Genomic DNA, 21,796 nt, shown 5'->3' with positions numbered 1-21,796 from the left:
ATAAATTATGAAAGCAGTACAACACTTTTACATGAATTTAAACATCTGTATTTACACGCATGCCTAACTTTCGCAGGACCGGAGCTGGTTAGCTCCATGCATGGTTTGGTCCTACCCTCTCCAAAACACCGGTGTTGACTTCGGTTTCTAGAGAGCTCGTAAACATGTGAACCCCCTGGGACCAGCAATCTTGGAACCACTACACAAAATTTATGAAAATGGTGAAAAATCTCCTATTTTTGTTTTTTTTAACATCATTTCTACACTCAAAAAAAAAAAAAAAAGACTCATTGGATGAACTCAATTCAATTATGTCCAGGATTTCCATCTAATAAATATATGTAACCCCAACTAAAAAAAAAAAACATCCATACAAGATAATTAAATTTAGTTGGAACTGTAAATATTTATTAGATGGAAATCCAATCCAGTGAGTCTGATTTCGAGTGTAACGCTGAATGGCATGTGCTCTTCAACCTGTCGTAAAGTCCGCTGCAGAAAACACACTGTGCTTTGTAGCAGTTCCACAATGTAGTGGCTCTGAGATCGTATCGGTACCACTGTTACCGAGGTCATTTGTTTCCGAGGTCTCCAGTTACCTTGACTTCGATGCAATTCCAGGGGTTTGGCTGACTGATTGGTCAGTGTCTTGTGGTAATAGGGTTGGGGTAGTGATCCCAGTGCAATTCGTGCTGTTGACTTCACCATACTGACCCAGTTGTGCTGCCGTGTCAAGTTTAACCAAGTTTGAAGTCAAGTTATAATACAACAGTGTTAGCAGGTCACCTTCTGCATGCTCTGCACACTTTTTACAATTGCGTGGTATGACAGAACTCCCTTTTTGCATAAATAGCTGAAAAGGAAGTGGTTGTCAATGGGGCATCTGTCATAGAGAGCTCTAAATGAACTCAAACCACATTTTTACTGCATCTTAAAATTCCATTGTGTACTTACAAAGTATTCTTGCAATTGATGATTAAGTACAAGATACATTGCTGGTGATATTTTCCAAGTATTCACACGACTTATTTACCCACTACTACTGAAGCGCCAACATTCACATTTTGTTATTCGTTATTCAGTAAAGTTCAGTTAAAAATGATGCTGCAAGTACATGTTAGCAGGTGTTTTGGCTAATAATAAATGTCACTTCCACCTTTGCTGGCTTAACAGAGACTTGGCAATATTTCACGGTGTACTGTTGTTTATGCACAGTAAATTTTGCTGTGTTAAATTAACACTAGTATGTAATGTGTGGTGCCATTGAAAATGGTGTTAAATTAACTCTGTCAGTGTTGATCAACTTGAATTAGCACTCTAACAGAATTGGTTCACTGATTTAACACTATTCTGAATGGGGCCGTTTACAATCCCTGCAGTGTTACTTTAATGGTGCAAAATATGCTATCAGCAGTGAAGTAACTGACCAAAACTATCTCCTTGTGTCAGAAAAACAACATGCAACTAGCTGGTCATATTTCTTAAGATGTTGTCATGCACTGGTGTGGATGAGTGCATTGTTGAGTGCAAGCATTATTTTGTTGCTGTTTTGAGTATATGGTGCATTTTTGTAGTTCCCAGAATGGCTGCCCTGTTCACTCTCATTCATTAACTGTTCAAATAATTTTTCAAGAAACAATTTCTTGCACATGAAGCATTCATGAAAGGTGAGTACAGCACTGACAGACTTTATTGCTAATCATGCCAATGGGACTAGGGTTGGAAAAACAATAACTTATCTTTTAAAGTACCATACCAGCCGCTTTAGTGTTTTAGCCAGATGTGTACATTCAGCATACACATTAAGTTACTGGCAGCTACAGCAAAACTCACATATAATGGATTCAGGTGGACAAGCAAATTTGTCCGGTATAAGCAAAATCTATTATATGTATAAAATGGAGCAAATCTGCTATATGTAAGTAACAGATTAGTTACAGTCAGGAGGCGCTGAACGATCTACAGGGAATCCCTAGCACCAATGTATTTCCTTGATTAAATGGCTGATCTTGAATAGAGGCCTGCCTCATTTAATGACCGGGTCAAAACTTTATCTGAAAAAAATAAACGCCTGCCTTAAATAAGCGCCAGACCTTATGTGCATTAAAAAGATTACATTTGTTTGAGTACATGTTTTTCTGAGTACGCTGCGGAGTGGTACCTTAAAATCTTAAAGCCTGATTTATGCTTCTGTAACTCTGTGGCCATGCAGTGATGTCGACCTGCACATGACCCTTTTAAAGTTCTCCGTCGTGTCTTTATTCAAGTTACCGCCGGAACAGCAGCTTTTTCTCAATCAGTTTGTCTCTTAACAAGCTCCACTTCTTTATACAATCATCAACCTCCAAACCAACGGTACAGTATGTACAATTGTTGAAAAGTTGGTCATATATGCAGACTTCTCTGCCAAACGTATTTGATCCATGATCGAAATGTAACCGGTCTCTAAATGGCGGTCTCCGCCATTTAGAAGGTGCCCAAGTTTGCAGCCATGCAGGGGGCTCTGATCTAAAGGGGTTTGGTTTGTCACACCCAGGGATATGTGTGAAACCTAACACCATATTACAGCACAGGTAGCAAACAGCATTTTGTCAATAATCACCAGACTTGAATTACACGCTGTCTCATTTAGGTACCGTGTCTGAGCACGGTTTGGAAAAAATAAATGCCTGGGATTTTACTCAAGGAAATACGGTACTCATTTTCTTTGAATCGGCGAGTAAGTAAGTCCCTTTGGCTGCTCCCTTGTTTTGCACTCTGGGTCGCCACAGCAAATCCAAGGTGGATCTGCATGTTGAATTGGCACAGGTTGTGCTGAACTTCATTTCGTACCTCTGTTACTGGGCACGTCCAGACTGCTCTGTGCGGTATATGCGAGGGGTTTTAATGAAAATGCATTGTGATCGGACAGGAAGTTGTGTCCAATGTGAGCGAAAATCTGTTGTACAAAATCTGTTATATGCGGTGTTTATTACATGGAAACCATACAAAAGCTTTGGGACTTTTGTTTTTGTCCAGTGAGTGACTATCCAGTTTATACGATGACGAATTAGGTGAGTTTTACTCTATTTTCCATACCATATCACTGGAACACTGATGTAAAAAGCATTTTGGTCAGGTTGAGATTAACCATTCGTATTACAGACTTTTAGCCTGGCAGCTAGCCATATTCTCTCATGCAGGACAGATCAAATAACAGTCGAGACCACATAGACCCAAACTTCCCCTATCTTTAACCTAATCCTAAACTTAACCTGTGTGTCTTATGAAATGGGGGGATTTCAACAAAAATACAACACGTGCCTGCAAAACATGAGGAGGGTGTGTGTGTGTGTGTGTGTGTTCAGTTTGGAAACTGACACAGATAACAGTAAGTGAAGTTTCCACAATGACTCAAAATCATATTGTCCAGTTTGGAGTCAAGGGCTCCAATAATTACCCATATAGGGAATATTGTAACTGTAATTGGATAAAAAAAAAATGAGGCATTTGATGTTCATATGTTGTTTGACTTGTCATGTGGTTTGGAGCTCATGCATGTGATATTGGTAGCTCCCAGGCTAAGATGTGTTAAATGGACACTTAGTCACAGTGAAACATTTTTCATACTTTTCCTGGGTGTCACTGGCTTTATTTAGTTCATTCTAGCATGATAATAAAATCATCTTGTTGACACTTACTACATAATCCTTCATGGTGAACGAAACATTGCTTGTAGTTTTACGAATCATTTCATCAGAATTGGAGAATTTATTCAAAGAAATCTGCGGTGCGTTGTCTCATTATGTGATTTCCTGTTGGCTTATTTTCTTTAGTGTTCAGAGTCCCAACATGAATACAAAGCAGCTGAATGTGAAACACGTTTGTCAGTTCTATGCTGCAACAAGTGAATGCATCACCAGGAAATGGCACTTGGCAACTCGTTCTGCAGGATTAATCACATTAAATCTTCATGACTTGTTAAAAATGGACATTCTGTTAACCTTGGTAAATCCCCCAGATTTTAGTGACTTACCTGAATTCAGAAGTACCCAGGAAAAGTTGGAAAAACTTTATTAACTTCATAGTTACAGGTAAGTTTTGGAAGATGATTTCCATTAATGTAATGTGTATGCAAATTATTATTATGTGAAAAATATTATATTACTTGGTATGGCCCAGATTAGTCTGCATGGCCTTATCTCTTTGAGTTCTCCGATAATTCCATTTCCTGATACTTCAAAAATGCAAGATATCTTTACTGGTCTTGTACATTCCTTGGTTTGCAGGCTAGTAATCTGATATTCTGCTCCCAAGTGTTTTTGAAACCCTTCAGTTGTTTTTGCACACACGCATACTTTCATTGAACAATGTAGTGACCTGGTTTGACATAGATGGAAGAAATGTCTCTGCAGTGATCACGACAGCCATTGTTTCAAAACCTAGAAGAAGAGGTTGACAGTCTTAAGATCAGTTGTTGATAAAGATTAAGTGCAGTTGTATATCTTTGGTGATTGCTACACTGGTTTGGTTTGTGTTCAAGTAGATGTCTTATCTAGCCATTAATCTCACATTTCTGTAACATCAAAATGGATTTATTTAAACGATGATACTGGGCATTTTGATATTTTAGACATAAATGTAAAAGTAGAGTTCATCACATTACTGGCATCTTGATTGGTGTTGTTTGTGTGTGTGTGTGTTCAACATACCAGTATATTAACAATGCAGCCAATGCAGTTTGTGAACTCAGTACTTACTTTCAAATCATTTTGAGCTTGTTCACTCTGGGAATTTATTGGGAAAAAAACACTTACAAAAAAAATACAACTTACAAAAAAAATACAACTTGTAAAAAAGTATGTGTATGCATTACATTTACTGCGATGGATTACATATACCAGATAGTCTCATGTGTCAGCCAGTTGACTTGAGGTTGAGATATATATATATATATATATATATATATATATGATGCCATGGCAAGCCTGGCAGTTTTTCAGGTCAAAGATTTGCAAATTTTCTCAAGGTGTTTCCCATTCCTTTTCGTCATTGAAACAAGGGTTCTTTGTGATACTTGAAGATGCCAGATAAGCTTTTCTGCCATATTTCAGGGGGCAAGAAGTGTGTTTTCAGGTAATCTTTAAATTTTATGGTTCAGAGTAGGTTTCTGGAGATGGGTAAATATTAAGGTATGCTCTTTATAAACATTCGTATGCTTGACAGTTAGAATTTACCACTATAATTACTTACCAACCTGTATGAATGTTTGTGTATGTCTCTTTGGTTGTGCTTAACAAAGTTGTATTTCATTCCATCCACCACATGGTTGCTTTGTAGTTACTAAAACTCCTAAAACCACTTGTCTCTCTCCATAATCTGGCAATAAAATAAGATGGTAATCAAAATGGCATGAAATTGTGCAGACAAACTGAAAATATTGCTTTAACTTACTGCCTCCATGGATGTGATGGTCTAGTGGTTAAGCAGTGGGCTTGAGACCAGGCGATCCTCTGTTTTCTTTCACCAAAACATCAAATCTAGGCTTGCACTTCTTGCTAAACCACCTCATCATGAAGTTGTATAACTGGGAATGCAAAATGCAAAACATGCACAATGCCCAGTTTCTCCAGTCAATTCAATTTCAATCAATCAATTTTTTTTTTTATATAGCGCCAAATCACAACAAACAGTTGCCCCAAGGCGCTTTATATTGTAAGGCAAGGCCATACAATAATTATGTAAAACCCCAATGGTCAAAACGACCCCCTGTGAGCAAGCACTTGGCTACAGTGGGAAGGAAAAACTACCTTTTAACAGGAAGAAACCTCCAGCAGAACCAGGCTCAGGGAGGGGCAGTCTTCTGCTGGGACTGGTTGGGGCTGAGGGAGAGAACCAGGAAAAAGACATGCTGTGGAGGGGAGCAGAGATTGATCACTAATGATTAAAAGCAGAGTGGTGCATACAGAGCAAAAAGAGAAAGAAACAGTGCATCATGGGAACCCCCCAGCAGTCTACGTCTATAGCAGCATAACTAAGGGATGGTTCAGGGTCACCCGATCTAGCCCTAACTATAAGCTTTAGCAAAAAGGAAAGTTTTAAGAATAATCTTAAAAGTAGAGAGGGTGTCTGTCTCCCTGATCTGAATTGGGAGCTGGTTCCACAGGAGAGGAGCCTGAAAGCTGAAGGCTCTGCCTCCCATTCTACTCTTACAAACCCTAGGAACTACAAGTAAGCCTGCAGTCTGAGAGCGAAGCGCTCTATTGGGGTGATATGGTACTACGAGGTCCCTAAGATAAGATGGGACCTGATTATTCAAAACCTTATAAGTAAGAAGAATAATTTTAAATTCTATTCTAGAATTAACAGGAAGCCAATGAAGAGAGGCCAATATGGGTGAGATATGCTCTCTCCTTCTAGTCCCCGTTAGTACTCTAGCTGCAGCATTTTGAATTAACTGAAGGCTTTTTAGGGAACTTTTAGGACAACCTGATAATAATGAATTACAATAGTCCAGCCTGGATGAAATAAATGCATGAATTAGTTTTTCAGCATCACTCTGAGACAAGACCTTTCTAATTTTAGAGAGATTGCGTAAATGCAAAAAAGCAGTCCTACATATTTGTTTAATATGCGCTTTGAATGACATATCCTGATCAAAAATGACTCCAAGATTTCTCACAGTGTTACTAGAGGTCAGGGTAATGCCATCCAGAGTAAGGATCTGGTTAGACACCATGTTTCTAAGATTTGTGGGGCCAAGTACAATAACTTCAGTTTTATCTGAGTTTAAAAGCAGGAAATTAGAGGTCATCCATGTCTTTATGTCTGTAAGACAATCCTGCAGTTTATGTTGGGAAAGTGTCAGTACACGGACCCACAACAGGGGGCGCAAATGAACGGACAATGGAGAAAGTCAAATAACAAGGCTTTACTGTTGTGAACGTGCACAACGAATACAACCAATCACGAAATGGACAACAGTCAATTCACAAAAGTGTCGTGTGGGCAGGCTCGAAGATAGGAGACGCCTCTCCAAGGTAAGACCCGAACCACACGGCTTCCTCCGCCACAGGACCCCGGAAATACTGGAGCCGCCAAGTCCCGAACTCCCAGGTGGCCACTGCCTCCGCGTGTCGGACCTGGTACTGCTGGCGAGGAACAAAGAACAGTTAGATGGGGGCGCGTTTGCACCCAGGACTCCGAACAGCAGGGAAGTTACCTCCACCTCTCGTTGGAACAGTAATCCACAAGCTATACACTAATCCAAAAGGATACACTCCGTCAGCTTTGATACGTTACCTCGTAGGTAGAAACAATATCTCGGCGATGAGGTGGAGATGCCGTCCTGCTGATATACCCCAGTGATAATTGCCGTCAGCTGTCTCAGGTGATGGGTGACAGCTGTTACCGAGGCTGCTCCTGTGGGGCGGTGGCGCCCTCTGGTGCCTGGAGCCCGCACTCCAGGCAGGGCGCCCTCTGGTGGTGGTGGGCCAGCAGTACCTCCTCTTCAGCGGCCCACACAACAGTTTAGCTAATTGGTGTGTGTCCTCTGGCTTCATGGATAGATAAAGCTGGGTATCATCTGCGTAACAATGAAAATTTAAGCAATGCTTTCTAATAATACTGCCTAAGGGAAGCATGTATAAAGTGAATAAAATTGGTCCTAGCACAGAACCTTGTGGAACTCCATAATTAACTTTAGTCTGTGAAGAAGATTCCCCATTTACATGAACAAATTGTAATCTATTAGACAAATATGATTCAAACCACCGCAGCGCAGTGCCTTTAATACCTATGGCATGCTCTAATCTCTGTAATAAAATTTTATGGTCAACAGTATCAAAAGCAGCACTGAGGTCTAACAGAACAAGCACAGAGATGAGTCCACTGTCCGAGGCCATAAGAAGATCATTTGTAACCTTCACTAATGCTGTTTCTGTACTATGATGAATTCTAAATCCTGACTGAAACTCTTCAAATAGACCATTCCTCTGCAGATGATCAGTTAGCTGTTTTACAACTACCCTTTCAAGAATTTTTGAGAGAAAAGGAAGGTTGGAGATTGGCCTATAATTAGCTAAGATAGCTGGGTCAAGTGATGGCTTTTTAAGTAATGGTTTAAAACTGCCACCTTAAAAGCCTGTGGTACATAGCCAACTAACAAAGATAGATTGATCATATTTAAGATCGAAGCATTAAATAATGGTAGGTCTTCCTTTAGCAGCCTGGTAGGAATGGGGTCTAATAAATATGTTGATGGTTTGGATGAAGTAACTAATGAAAATAACTCAGACAGAACAATCTGGCATCACTGAAAGCAGCCAAAGATAACGATACGTCTTTGGGATGGTTATGAGTAATTTTTTCTCTAATAGTTAAAATTTTGTTAGCAAAGAAAGTCATAAAGTCATTACTAGTTAAAGTTAATGGAATACTCAGCTCAATAGAGCTCTGACTCTTTGTCAGCCTGGCTACAGTGCTGAAAAGAAACCTGGGGTTGTTCTTATTTTCTTCAATTAGTGATGAGTAGAAAGATGTCCTAGCTTTACAGGGCTTTTTTTATAGAGCAACAGACTCTTTTTCCAAGCTAAGTGAAGATCTTCTAAATGAGTGAGACGCCATTTCCTCTCCAACTTACGGGTTATCTGCTTTAAGCTACGAGTTTGTGAGTTATACCACGGAGTCAGGCACTTCTGATTTAAAGCTCTCTTTTTCAGAGGAGCTACAGCATCCAAAGTTGTCTTCAATGAGGATGTAAAACTATTGACGAGATACTCTATCTCACTTACAGAGTTTAGGTAGCTACTCTGCACTGTGTTGGTATATGGCATTAGAGAACATAAAGAAGGAATCATATCCTTAAACCTAGTTACAGCGCTTTCTGAAAGACTTCTACTGTAATGAAACTTATTCCCCACTGCTGGGTAGTCCATCAGAGTAAATGTAAATGTTATTAAGAAATGATCAGACAGAAGGGAGTTTTCAGGGAATACTGTTAAGTCTTCTATTTCCATACCATAAGTCAGAACAAGATCTAAGATATGATTAAAGTGGTGGGTGGACTCATTTACATTTTGAGCAAAGCCAATAGAGTCTAATAATAGATTAAATGCAGTGTTGAGGCTGTCATTCTCAGCATCTGTGTGGATGTTAAAATCGCCCACTATAATTATCTTATCTGAGCTAAGCACTAAGTCAGACAAAAGGTCTGAAAATTCACAGAGAAACTCACAGTAACGACCAGGTGGACGATAGATAATAACAAATAAAACTGGTTTTTGGGACTTCCAGTTTGGATGGACAAGACTAAGAGTCAAGCTTTCAAATGAATTAAAGCTCTGTCTGGGTTTTTGATTAATTAATAAGCTGGAATGGAAGATTGCTGCTAATCCTCCTCCCCGGCCCGTGCTACGAGCATTCTGACAGTTAGTGTGACTCGGGGGTGTTGACTCATTTAAACTAACATATTCATCCTGCTGTAACCAGGTTTCTGTAAGGCAGAATAAATCAATATGTTGATCAATTATTATATCATTTACCAACAGGGACTTAGAAGAGAGAGACCTAATGTTTAATAGACCACATTTAACTGTTTTAGTCTGTGGTGCAGTTGAAGGTGCTATATTATTTTTTCTTTTTGAATTTTTATGCTTAAATAGATTTTTGCTGGTTAATGGTGGTCTGGGAGCAGACACTGTCTCTACGGGGATGGGGTAATGAGGGGATGGCAGGGGGAGAGAAGCTGCAGAGAGGTGTGTAAGACTACAACTCTGCTTCCTGGTCCCAACCCTGGATAGTCACGGTTTGGAGGATTTAATAAAATTGGCCAGATTTCTAGAAATGAGAGCTGCTCCATCCAAAGTGGGATGGATGCCGTCTCTCCTAACAAGACCAGGTTTTCCCCAGAAGCTTTGCCAATTATCTATGAAGCCCACCTCATTTTTTGGACACCACTCAGACAGCCAGCAATTCAAGGAGAACATGCGGCTAAACATGTCACTCCCAGTCCGATTGGGGAGGGGCCCAGAGAAAACTACAGAGTCCGACATTGTTTTTGCAAAGTTACACACCGATTTAATGTTAATTTTAGTGACCTCCGATTGGCCTAACCGGGTGTCATTACTGCCGACGTGAATTACAATCTTACCAAATTTACACTTAGCCTTAGCCAGCAGTTTCAAATTTCCTTCAATGTCGCCTGCTCTGGCCCCCGGAAGACAATTGACTATGGTTGCTGGTGTCGCTAACTTCACATTTCTCAAAACAGAGTCGCCAATAACCAGAGTTTGATCCTCCCCGGGTGTGTCGTCGAGTGGGGAAAAATGGTTAGAAATGTGAACGGGTTGGTGGTGTACAGGGGGCTTCTGTTTAGAACTACGCTTCCTCCTCACAGTCACCCAGTCGACCTGCTTTCCCGGCTGCTCGGGATCTGCCGGGAGGGAACCAACGGCGGCTAAGCTACCTTGGTCCGCACCGACTACAGTGGCCTGGCTAGCTGTAGAATTTTCCACGGTGCGGAGCCGAGTCTCCAATTCGCCCAGCCTGGCCTCCAAAGCTACGAATAAGCTACACTTATTACAAGTACCATTACTGCTAAAGGAGGCCGAGGAATAACTAAACATTTCACACCCAGAGCAGAAAAGTGCGGGAGAGACAGGAGAAGCCGCCATGCTAAACCGGCTAAGAGCTAGTAGCTGCGCTAAGCTAGCGGATTCCTAAAAACACGCAAAGTGAATAATGTGTAAATAATTTAGAGGTGATTCAGCAGAAGGAGTGCTTTAGTTAAGGCACGTGAAGATTACACTGGGAAACAAATCATTATCTAGTTAACTAGATCAATCTAACTGCGCAGATTAAACAGCTAACAGATACAGAAAAACACCGCTGTGCTCCGGAACAGGAAGTGATACAATACCGCAGTGAGAGCCAACCACCAGTAGAGGCAAGCAAGCCACAGAAGCCCATAACTACTTCTGTGTTGTCTGGGTATCTTGGTGGCTTTCCTCACTCTTCTTCTTCTTGTCACTCAGTTTTTGAGAACTGTATACTCCACATAGATTTCCCATAGAGTGCCATACTGTTTGTATTTCTTCATAATTGATGTAAATAAAGTCTAAGGCATATTCAGTGACTTGGAAATGTTCATGTATCCATCCCCTGACTTGTCTGAAGAAAACTGGCAATAAAACTGATTATTTACATGTACAAGGTCTATTAGATAATTAACCGACCCTTTTATTTTTATTTTTTTAACTATATGGATTTGAATGACGTGCGATTACACCAATCATGCTTGAACCCTCGTGCGCATGCGTGAGTTTTTTCATGCGTCAGTGACGTCATTTCCCTGTGGGCAGGCCTTGAGTGAGATGTAGTCCCGCCCTCTCGGCTGAATTCCTTTGTTTCACACGCTGCTCGAGACGGTGCGCGTTGCTTTATCAAAATTTTTTCTGGACCTGTGAGGAATATCCGAGTGGACACTATTCGAGAAATTAAGCTGGTTTTCGGTGAAAAGTTTAATGGCTGATGAGAGATTATGGGGTGTTTCTGTCGCTGTAAGGACTTCCCACGGAGCAGGACGTCGTGCAGCGCTTCCAGGCGCCGTCGTCGGCCTGTTTCGACCTGAAAACATCCTAATTTAAGGCTTAATTCACCCAGGACGTCGTGAGAGAACAGAGAAGATTCAGAAGAGGCCGGCATGAGGACTTCCACTGTTTAAGGACATTTTTTAATGAAAGACGTGCGCGCAAATTCGCCGAGTCGTTTCCTTGACGACTCGGCAAATCTGTGTGTGCCGCGACAGGAAAAACACCTCCGTGTTGAAAACCATTTGTAAAATTCAGGCGGCTTTTGATGGCGGCTTTTGATGGCTTTCAACAAGTGAGTAACTGAGAAATTGTTTAACAGCTTGGGCATGTTCCAACTTGCCCGTTAAGGTTTCCAACGGGGGTGTTTTTCCTATCGCGACCCCCCGCGGATGGGTCCGGCCCGACATGCGACTCTGCCCGCACGTTCTTTCATTACAAAATGTCCGTTAACAATGGAATGTCCGAATAAACTCCTCATGCTGACTTCTTCTGAAAGTTCTCTGTTCTTTGACGACTTACTGGGTCAACAGAGCCTGAAATGTGGAAGTTTTCAACTTGAAATGGCGAGACACTGCCGCCTCGAAGCGCAGATCGCCATCAGGTGCCGTGGGCCGTCCTTATGGTGACACTACCAGACCAAAATCTCTCATCAGCCGTTAAAATTTTTACCGAAAACCAGCTGAATTTATTGAATGGTGTCCACTCAGTTGTGCCTTACAGTTTTGAAAAAATTTTGATCAAACAAAGCAGCAGTCTCTGAGCCATTCCTAAACAATGAAAAAACGACGAGAGGGTGGTCGACTCCTCACTCAAAGACTGCCCACAGGCGAATGACATAACCGACAGGCGTGAAAAAACTCTCGCATGCCCACGAGGGTTCAAGCATGTCTGATGTAATCACACGTGATTCAAATCCATATGGTTTTTGAAATAATAAGGTCGGATACTTTTCTAATAGACCTCGTATTATACCAAAGCATTCCAATACTTATGCAACCCATCATCTTGGCTTTTATGCTTTTAATTAATTTATATCAAGTTGTATAGATTTGCTTTCAGTTTGAGTTTAAGGAAAATAATTTTACAATTTTTATTTTTATGTTTTTGTTGTTGCATTTTTTGTATTTGAAATGGCATAAACAAATCAAAATGTGTGAAATACTGAGTGTTCCAATACTTTTGGAGGGCACTGTATGTGTTGGTTTGTCAGAATTCCAAACTCTGCCAGTTTTTAGGTGACAGCTGGCTTGGAATTTCTGTATGGATCAGAAATACTTTTCAGTCCCTAATCATCACTGAGCTTGAAGAATATTTTGCTGAGCTTTCACATCCCAAACCATAACGTATATTGAAACTTTGGATATATTTCCTTCAATATTACAAGAACCGTTGATGATATTGTGCTTCATATGCTAACAACAGTAGTGTGCCTTGCTTGTTCTGTAGATGACCAGAGTCAAGCTCATGACATCACTTTTGGGATCCCTGAATTCTATATATTAATAGGATAAAATGGATTCTCTTTTGTTAATTAGATTTTGAGACTAATTCAAACCATGTGACAAAACGCTAACACAAGCAGTTAGTATGCTTGAACTTTCTTTCTTTTTCTTTCTTTCTTTCTTTCTAATACTAACATTTTCTGTAATTCTGTTTTTAACTAACCATTGTTTACTGTTTCTGTACTCTGTCAAAATAATTTCCTTTGGGATAAATAAAGTTGATCTTTATCTTTTCTTTTTTATTATTTTATTTATACATACACACACACACACACACACACACACACACACACACACACACACACACATATATATAGTGGGGAGAAAAGTGAGAATAGGAGGATTGAATGTGTTAGTGCGCATGCTCGGAAGTAGCCTTCACGCAATGCGTCATGGGATTGTCTGTATGCCTGCAGCTGGCATCCATGGATGTAAAGAAGGATAGATGCAGTACCTCTAACCCAATTTTGGACCCAGAAGATGTACCTGGAGCTGGTATTAACTCACCATTCAAGGAAGCAACAGTAGCAGAACTAAAAAGATGGTTAAAGTGCATAATTACAAGGTTAAAAGGCGAGAAAAAGAATCTGATAGAGAGGTAAGTTCCGACTAACTTGCTTCTAGGAGATACTACCTTGTGAATGATGGGGTAAATTGGACAAAGTTAGAGGTTATATATCAAATGTTTATAAAATGCTTAATATTTGGCCTTTTTCCATGGGGGAAAAACTATTGTGATGGAGATAATCTTGGCTGCGCACCGGATCAGTAAGTGTGTGCTGCATCGTCTCTGTGCATTTCTCGGAGGATGGGAAAGAATGAAAGAGAGAAAGTTGTTTATGCACTATAATGTGGCAGGAGAAAGCTGCTCTGGGCAAAGGGGGGTGTGTTGGGGAGGGATTTGCTAAGTTGCGCATCAAATGGCGGCTGCGACTGTGCTACAAGTTGTGCACAAAACCTCTATGTTGATTGTATTGATGGGAGTGGTTTGAGTGGGAAACCGTTGGTGTGTCGACCATGTAAATTTTCTGGTTGCTGCAGGTTGATGTCGGCTTAAATTTACTAAACTTTCCCTTATTTGCAGTCCTTCCAATATTGGGAATCCACTTGTTTCTAAGCTTTGCATTCTTCAGAAAAACATAGAAGTTTATCACTAAGGTGGTTATTGAAGCATCCAGGGACACAACAAGTAATCTTTGGCATTCTGGGCCTTTTGTTTACTTCCTGAGCATGTCTGTGCGTCCACAGCAGGCACACATTTCCCACAATCCCCTGCACAACCAAAATCCAATATGGCGGGTATGCAATCCCCCTGTTTGAAAGAACTTATCAAGAGTTTCGCAATGTAAAGTATACAGTATTTTCTGAAAAGGTATTTACATATTTTTATTGTACTGTTTTGCAGAATTATTCTGGCAACCATAGCTGTTTTTTTTATTATTATTATTTTTATTTTTAATGTTAAAAACAAAACTTTTTTAATGAGTGCAATACATGTCACTCTGAAAATTGTAAAACAAATGAAATGGTGTACATTACACAACCGAGGCTGCAAATGATGATTGTCATTATCATTTGTTATTTATTTTATAGTTAATCAACATATTTTGTTTGCAAAATGACAGAATATGGTGAAAAAATGCAAATTCCTCTTTTATAAAATGTTTTGTCCCACTAACTGCATAAAAGCCTGTGCAGATTCATGATTATAATGACTTAAACAGGCGACTACAGAAATTTCTCTGATTTAAAACAATCGATTTAAAAAAAAAAAATTCCTGTCCATTATTTCATTGTTTTAGTTTTAGTTTGAAAAATACTTTTGAAGAGAAACTTTGCTGACTTTTTGGAAATGAGCCTCGTTGGAGCGTTGAGTTCTGCGTCCATCCCCCAGTCATTGTCAAACCCCCCTCCCAATAAAAAAAGTACTTTCGTTAAGGCCTGGCAGGCATCTGAGTGAAAAGACCTCCCCTTCCCTTGTTTCTGTCTCCTTTTCAGTTTTTGGGCCCACTCCCATTGCCTCCCTGTACCTTCCATTCAATTAGAAAGGCGTTAGTTGACCATTGTTATTCTGAACAGTCTTGATGGCTTCATTGGAGGTCTCCATTGGGGCTCATTAACTAAATGGCTACTTTCCGCACAGTAGATGACCGCCAGAGTTCATGCAGAAATTAAAAATTATATCAGCGATAAACACAGTGTAATATAAATGTTGTTATTGGCACTTATTTTTTCTTCTGTATTGTTTGTTGAAGGAAACTATTTTGGCATAATTCAAGGAACAGACCTAGTGGAGTAATTGAGGGGAATTTTTAGCAGTCCATTATCTCTTGTGCACTTTGTTTTGTCTGTCTGTCTCATCGAGCTGCCTGTTAGGAAAGCCTCTCATTTCCTTGTATTTTTGTTCAGGAAAACAAAGTTGGAAATGATAATGCCTGTTCATTGTGGTTCAAGGCAAAGTAACAAATAATTTGTGAAAAATGTAGAGATTAAAACCTCCATATTAGGACAAGTAAAGAAGTGGGTCAATGTGATGCAGGACAGACAATGGCTGACATACATTAGAGACGTCTTAAGGTCTCTGTACTGTACTGAAGTAAACTCAGTCCTCACCGTTTTGTGTTCTTACTGTGAATTACATTGATGAGACAGTTGATTTGGCACTTTTGCAGTTTTACTTTCTTGGTTTGCTTTGTTTAGCTCTGTGGATGAAGTTGGATATTTAGGCCTACCGGTGGTGCACACACAGTCATACTTGACCAACAGTGTTTCACTGCAGACCTGTAGAACGAGCCATTTGTTGAGTTTAACAGTTTGTGTTGATGCCCTGATCTGAGTTCTATAGTTTAAATCTGGGAAAGCCCTGCTGGCATTCTCTGATATTTTTAATAAATGTGGTGTGGGCTATGGTTTTGAAACACCTTAAAAGTCTCTCAGATGAACTGGTTGATACCAGACAAAAGCAGTCCACATTTGCATGTTGTGCTGCAGTCTCCTGGCTTTGGCGGTGTAATGTAATTATTTTTGAAATTTCAGATGTAATTAAACAGAACTTGTCAGGAAACAGCTCAGCCGATGACTTTTTATTCTTTTTTTAAAATATTTTTTTTTACTCCTTTTAAAAGAATAAAAAGAAAGAGTGTAAAATTTCCTAGCATTTCTCTTTTCTCTGGATTTGTCCCAAAATGTGCTGACTGTCATTTTTAGGCCAGTTGTTACCCTTTCGCTAAGATTTGTGATGGTCGCTTCATTCATTTCTAAGTTATGCTTTAAAACTTTGTTTTTGTGCAAATATTTGCTAAATTTGAAATGGATGCCTGCAACACATTTCAAAAAAGCTGGAACAGTGGTATGTTTACCACTGTGTTACATCACCTTTCCTTCTAACAACACTCAATAAGCATTTGGTAACTGAGGACACTAATTGTTGAAGCTTTCTAGGTGGAATTCTTTCCCATTCTTGCTTGATGTATGACTTCAGTTGTTCAACAGTTCAGGGTCTCTGTTGTCGTATTTTGCGCTTCATAATGCGCCACACAATTTCAGTGGGTCTGGACTGCAGGCAGGCCAGTCTAGTACCCGCACTCTTTTACTACGAAGCCACACTGTTGTAACACGTGCAGAATGTGGCTTGGCATTGTCTTGCTGAAATAAGCAAGGATGTCCCTGAAAAAGATGTTGCTTGGATGGCAGCATGTGTTGCTCCAAAACTTGGATGGACCTTTCAGCATTGATGGTGCAATCACAGATGTGTAAGTTGCCCATGCCATGGGCACTAACACATCCTCATACCATCACAGATGCTGGCTTTTGAACTTTGTGCTGGGAACAATTTGGATGGTCTTTTTCCTCTTTTGTCCAGAGGACACAGCGTCCATGATTTCCAAAAACAGTTTAAAATGTGACTCATCAGACCACAACACACTTTTCCACTTGTAGATGTAGCAAAGAACTGTGTTAACTGACAGTGGTTTTCTGAAGTGTTTCTGAGCCCATGTGATAAGATCCTTTGCACAGTTTTTAATGCAGTGCCGCCTGAGGGATCGAAGGTCACGGGCATTCAGTGTTGGTTTTCAGCCTTGCCGCTTACCTGTAAAAAGTTCTCCAGATTCTCTGAATCTTCTGATTATATTATGGACTGTAGATGATGGAATCCCTAAATTCCTTGCAATTGAACGTTGGGAAACATTGTTCTTAAACTGTTGAACTATTTTTTTTCATGCAGTTGTTCACAAAGTGGTGATCCTCACCCCATCTTTTCTTGTGAATGGCTGTGCCTTTTGGGGATGCTCCTTCTATACCCAATCATGACACTCACCTGTTTCCAATTAACGTGTTCACCTGTGGAATGTTCCAAACAAGTGTTGTGCATTCATCAACTTTCCCAGTCTTTTGTTGCCACTGTCCCAGCTTTTTTGAAATGTATTGCAGGCATCCATTTGAAAATGAGCAAATGTTTACACAAAAACAAAAAAGTCTATCAGTTTGAACATTAAATATCTCGTCTTGTGGTGTATTCAATTGAATATAGGTTTAAGAGAATTGTATTCTGTTTTTATTTACATTTCATACAACGTCCCAACTTCACTGGAATTGGGTGGGGGTGTCTCTCTCTCTCTCTCTCTCTCTCTCTCTCTCTCTCTCTCTCTCTCTCTCTCTCTATATATATATATATATATATATATATATATATATATATATATATATATATATATATATATATATATATATATATATATATATATATATATATAAAAGAGAGATCTCAGAGCTGATTTAAAAAAAAAAAAAAAAAAAAAAAAAAGTGAAATGGACTCACATTTTTATTGTTGTGCTCTGGTCCAGCAGTCTGTCATCTGCATCAAATAACATCCAATATGCTGTCTATTACAAGTTTATTTGTTCATCTTGGCACACACCACAAGCTGTGGTGTTCACTGTTCACTTCTCCATCTGTGCCCGTCTGACATTTTCCGTTGTCCAATCACATTTGATCCCATATGCTGTCCGTTACACACTTTTTTTTTTTTTTTTTTGTCCACCTTGCTTATTTTTTGGAATTTAAAGTCCTTATGTTGCGTAATAACACTGGTTGTTTGTCCTTGTCCACATTGGGATACATGTAAGTATGGATTCCCCCCCCCCCCCCAATAAAAATCAAGTCATTTGAAGACTTTATAACCATTTAAAGGAGTAAAATATTAGTTGGACAACATGTGTCACAGATTGATTAATTTTGAAAACAACTGCAGCGCTGGTTTGTGCTCTGAATAATGTCTCTGCAAAAAAAGTTCTAATGGGTTTCTGCTTGTTGTCTGGATATCAACTTGAGAAAAGGGGATTTATTTAATTGGCTGCTTTTGTGGGCACATGTGCCGAAAAGCAGATGTGACATGTTGCTCAATAGTTACTGTGTAGCTCTTTGACTACGTGATGTGCACATGGTGAAGGATTTGAGGCCCAACTTTTAAATTGGGATGTGGCAACCCTATCATGAGCAATGAGAGACAGGCCTACATGGGATCAGCGCAGAGTTCCCCCGAGGGGCGAGCATAACTGATTTAAAGCCTGTGCAGAGCTGACATTCCGCTGTAATCCACAGAGAGCTGAGGAGGAGGTTTTATGTTTGGAGAGATGTTCCACCAGACGTCTGCCTGGTGTGCGATGGAGGGCCAAAACTTTTTCCCCCTCTTTCTTTGTTTCCTCTCAAAGGTTAAACCTGACAAATCCGGCTCATTGTTTTTAGGCCTGTGTCGGTTCAGTGACGTGATTATCACGCCATTGTTCCGACAGCGATTGACTAGCGCCAGGCTTAATTGGCGACTCTCCGCTTGACGCCACCTCTGTCAGGCTTCATCAGCGCTTTAGATAACTCCGCTCATACATCATCATCGTCGTCACTAAAGAGTGAAATGCCACTTGTGTGTGCGAGAGTTGGCGAGTAAGTGCAAGCGAGGTTAGCCACTCAAATATATCTTCATCAAATACACAGTGGGATGCTCCAACTGCCGAGCGTGATTGTTGAGTAGGAAATAGTTTGAGATTGAGCCCTGAATGGAGAGCTTGTATAAGTCTGAACATGTCAGTAGCTACAATCGCATGCCTCTCTGACTTTTTCTTTTTTTTCTTCCCCCCTCTCCCCATTCTTCCTGCTGCTTTTGGTGCTTAAAAATTTGGAAACAAAGAAAAGTCAACACAGACATTGTCCTGCTGAATAAGGGCGCCTCTCCCTGCATAAGCAAACGCTGTTTGCGTGGAGGCGTCTTTTCATCAGGTCGTCCGCTTGCCGTTTCGCTCACTATGGTGTGTGTGTGTGTGTGTGTATGTGTGTATACACACGTGCATTCATGCATGCTACACATTTCTGTGTGTGAAATCTGTGAGGTTTGCAGAGACGTGGATTCAGGTGAGGCACTTTGCAACAGAGGCAACAGTGTCCGGGACTCACATTCTGACAACCCTCAGTGTTGTATTCCACCACCGAAAGTGATCTGACTGGTAGCTTGCAAATATTTTTTTTAACCAAGGACTGTGTCAACATGGTGTACATTTTAGACCTAGGTTTATAGTTTTTAGAAAGATTTTTTTTTTTTAATTCTTTAAAGGTAAACACATCTACATCACTTTACAGACTTTGTTCAATTAAAAACGTATTTGTTTTTAGTTCTTATCTGTGGCCTACAGCCACATAAATAATGTTGCCCAGACTGATTAGCTTTGATAACGATATCATTGATTTGGGCAAAAGTTTAAATTTGTAATTAATTCTGAGTACATCTGAGAGTTTTGTGTGAAAATACCTTGTGCAACAAATTCTTGATCAATTCATCTGTCGATTTTTATTTTTTAATGGAGGCAAAAAAAAATTTCATAAATTTGAAGAATCCTGCAGTTTTGTTTCACAAACTTTTTTTTTTTTTTTTAAGTCAGTTGATTGTCAAAATATGTAATTTTCCCCTTTCATTTGCAGGCCATGCATAAGTATAATAAAGTCATTCAGTCATTGAGTGAGTACACAAAATCACTAATTCAGTAAAAAAATACTGCAAATTATATATTATACAATATATATTATAAATTCTACCTTATGAATTGGTGCAGTACATAGCAAGATACATGGTCTGTTACACGATTCAGGAACAATACTTTTTATTATTGAACAATTCAATTTATTGTGATATGATATGATGCAATTCTGTATTTATTATGGACTTTCATTTCCCATGATGAATTAAAATTTACCAAAAGGAGCCTTGCTTCCTTTCAGATAAATTCATTCATTTTCTGTACCTGCTTATTCCAATTAAGGGTCATGGGTAGCTGGACCTTACTCCAGAACTCATGTGGCAAAAGGCAGGGTACACCCTGGAAAGGTTGCCACTCTATTGCAGGGCCCCATCCAGGGTCTATTTAAAGTTTCAAATTCACCTAACCTACATGTCTTCGAAGGTGTGAGGAAGCCAGAGCACCTCTGGAGGGAAGCTACACAAATTTCATGCACAAAGGGCCAAGTGGAAGTGACCTTTTCATCAGGAGGCAGCAGTGCTAACCGCTAAGCCACCCTGCCACTCTTGTCACATAACCAAGAGTCCTTGTTCAGGATTTTACTACTGTACTGCAGCATGTTGGTGCTGCCTCTGCTTCCCTTTTGTTCACCACTGGGGAACAACACCACATATAGTAACAGAAAGGGCAGCATAGAAAAGAAGAATGAGCCAGCTGTTGTTAAAACAGCTTCTACACCACAGCATATCTCAGTCTCATCCAGTATGACAGTGCAAATTGTGACTTTAACATCAAACATGTAAGTAAGAGATTCTCGTGTTGACCTTTGAACTTTTATGAGAGTTTCAAGACACCAAAGTAGCAAAACCGGTTTAACTCAACCAATTTCTAATGTTAAAATTAAACCATTAACTAGTTTGTAGTGCATGTGGAACAGTTCAGGGGTCCTTGTGTTGATGTAGTTGTATTTATTATCACTTTAAATTTGATTTTTGATTTGTGTCGGTTAATTGTTACACCCCTAGTTACATTTATAGTTATATAAAAAAATGTCAAAAATGTTAAAATGTTATAACAGAGAAGCTGGTATAGGTTAATGTTTGTCATTTTAACTTTTTTTACCTTCGCCAAGGAGGTTATGTTTTCGGTCGCATTGTTTGTTTGTCTGTCTGTCTGTCTGTTTGTCAGCAGGATAACTCAAAACGTTTTGAACGGATTTTGATGAAATTTTGTGGAGTGGTTGGAAATGACAAGAATTTTAGTGGTGATCCGGATCACGATCCGTATCCAGGAATTTTTAAAGGATTCTTCACCATTACGGGATAGGGGGAATTTTGACATTCTAGTTTCTAACTCCACAAAAACAAGGCAGAAAGGCTTTAAAAAAATTAGGGTGTAACATAGTAAAATATTCTATCAAACAACAAAGTTTGGTGATGATCGGCTCTGGAGTCCAGATCTGGTGATCCAGAATATGCAAAAATATAGGGAAAATAGAAAATGTATCAGTGTGAGGTGACAAATGAAGCTAGAGATGCACAACTAACACGAAATTGTAGCTGAATCTGTACTGATTCAGTAAGGTGTCATCAGATTTGATGTAGCTTCAAATGTTATGGAGCTAGCTCCAGAAGAAAACCGCCATTACCGAAAAATCATTTTTATACAATAACTTTTGAACTAATAAAGACATAAAAGTGATTCCAAGTTCTAGTGGTA

General features: G+C 39.7%; 1 protein-coding gene across 1 annotated transcript in view; it reads left to right on the top strand.

Annotated features, from left to right (window-relative positions):
• tcf7l1b (transcription factor 7 like 1b) overlaps positions 1 to 21,796 on the top strand; it is a 120,401-nt gene that overhangs the window by 1,600 nt on the left and 97,005 nt on the right.

Source organism: Thalassophryne amazonica, chromosome 5 (assembly GCF_902500255.1).
Source record: "Thalassophryne amazonica chromosome 5, fThaAma1.1, whole genome shotgun sequence".
Taxonomy (NCBI): Eukaryota; Metazoa; Chordata; class Actinopteri; order Batrachoidiformes; family Batrachoididae; genus Thalassophryne; species Thalassophryne amazonica.
Note: the sequence above shows the minus strand (reverse complement) of the source record. Positions and strands in the feature narration are given on the sequence as shown.